At 42.2% G+C, this 2,178-nt stretch overlaps 1 pseudogene; it reads left to right on the top strand.

The window, feature by feature from the left end:
• The first annotated feature begins 310 nt into the window (after positions 1-310).
• On the top strand, positions 311-1,591 carry LOC143385930 (centromere protein N-like; annotated as a pseudogene).
• The last annotated feature ends 587 nt before the right edge of the window (positions 1,592-2,178 follow it).

Genomic DNA, 2,178 nt, shown 5'->3' with positions numbered 1-2,178 from the left:
CTACATCTTGGCCCTTGCGGACTCCCAAATCCTGGAGCCTTTGGGTGTGGAAATTGCCATTGGTGGCTTTGAAGGTGCCTTGGTGGGCACCATTGTTGAGGGCACTGCTGGAGATGAGGATCTTGCCAAAGAGTTGGATGAGACTGTTGCCCAGTTTATCAGGAGGACCATCTTGAAAATCCCCATGTATGAAATGATGAGAACCTTAAAAGCCTGGGATTTTTTAAAATCTGTTAACCAACTGAAAACCCTAAGTTCCAGCAGAGAAAGGAATGTCTCATTCAGGTCTTGGTTCTGCTGTGTGAGAAGTATGGAGTCTCAAGGATGCAACCCTTGCAGATTGCTGGGAGCCATCAGCCAAGTAGGTATGACAAATTCCTTGCCAGCTTACTCCCATGCTGTCTAGTGGAAGAAATTCTGAAAGGTGACCTTGCTCAAGGACCAGGGCAGGATCCGTGTTTAGGGTGTTCCCCCTTTAGAATAGGGCAGTTTAGCATAATAGGAGATTAGGGTGTTCCCCTTTAGAATAGGGCGTATCCTGCTGCTGAGTTCCTCTTGAGTTCTTAGGGTCAGACAGTATATTTTGGGAGACAGAAGCCCATGCGGAGTGGATTTGGGCAGAGTAGTGGATTTGGGCAGAGAGTGGATTTGGGAGAGAGTGCATTTGGGCAGAGAACGTGGATTCCCCCAGAACGTGTTTGTAGACGGCTGGTGTGAGTTCGGGAATAAAGAATTGCTGTTTGAATCTACAAGCTGTGTGGAGACTCGTGATTTGTGCCCAGCCAGAGACTGCGGCAGCAGATGTCATTTATATTCAAGTTCATTGGCACCAAAATGTTTGGGATGTTTTACAGATAAGTACAGAACCAGATGAAGACATTGGAACAATTCAAACATTTATTCAAGAAAATTCTTCAGAGAGCAATGAAAAGTGTGATGTTCAGCTTCAGAGATGCTGAGGAGAATGCAGTCTGGATCCTAATTGCCTGGGGAACAAGGTGTAAAAGCCAAACCAATACCAACCCACAAACGTACTGCATTACCCCTAGACACTATGCCTTCCCCTCCTCCCTTCCTAAAGAACATTTTGCCCTTTTGGGTCAGGCACTGACAGTTGCTTGCAAACACCATTAGATGGTAAAATTAGACCTAAAAAGTCGACACCTGGACTCTCTCAGGCGATTGTTTTTAAACAATATAATCAGACCTTTGAAAATCACAACTCCACAACACCTCTATAGGAAAGATGATTGGGACTAGATGTAAATATGGTTTCAAGGATCATTCAGGAAAACACAGTAGAAAAAAAACAGAGTCCAAGAATAACTCAAGAAACTTTTGGAGACTGACCTCAACCACAACTAGAATTTGTATAATATAAGCTTGAAACGAAGTTCAAAAGTGACTTAAATGGGGGCATGTTGGCTTAGAGGGAAGAACCCATCTGGTGCCTAATAAATTTCTCTAGGCCACATCTTTGGAAGCATTGAAATCCTTAGCACCAGCTGGTATTGCAGATGCACCACTTTCTCCACTGTTTACCTGCATACCCAACAAGGGAATGGGTTATTTTAAAATAAGAGACAAATAAGATGTATATGAATTTGTAAGCCCAGAGGCTCCTTGGCAATGATGTACATGCATTCCAGTTAATGGCTTACTGGACAGCTTCTGGTTATAAGCTTATTCTTCAGAAATTAATCCTTGGTATTGAAAATTTAGACATGTTCATATGATTGTTGGGACTGATTCTTCCTTGAGGCCCCTCTCTCATTTTTCCTGATAAATACAACAGTTTTGGGCATTTGAGAAGTGACGGGATATGTATAGGCTCTGGATTGACCTTGAGTGCAGAATGCTCTGAAGCCAAGCAGATGGCATCATCCTGTTGGCATCATATCTAGTGTCCTTTTCCCCACTCTTACCTCTACTCCATCCTAAGGAGGTCTAGTTCCAGTTATTGGTTTCTAGGGATTTTTTGAAGCTTTGATCACTTGAAAGGGACACCAAGGAACTATTCCCAACTCAAAACTCCCAGAAGAATCATAAAATTGGTCCATTTAGAGAGTAGAATTGGGTCCACTAAGTTGTTACTGAAGGAAGTTACATGAACCACTTAAATAAAGCAATTGTTTAATTGTAAATATTATACTTTTCATAATTATTTTATCATAGGTG

This window comes from Callospermophilus lateralis, assembly GCF_048772815.1.
Source record: "Callospermophilus lateralis isolate mCalLat2 chromosome 11 unlocalized genomic scaffold, mCalLat2.hap1 SUPER_11_unloc_1, whole genome shotgun sequence".
NCBI classification, from domain to species: domain Eukaryota; kingdom Metazoa; phylum Chordata; class Mammalia; order Rodentia; family Sciuridae; genus Callospermophilus; species Callospermophilus lateralis.
Note: the sequence above shows the minus strand (reverse complement) of the source record. Positions and strands in the feature narration are given on the sequence as shown.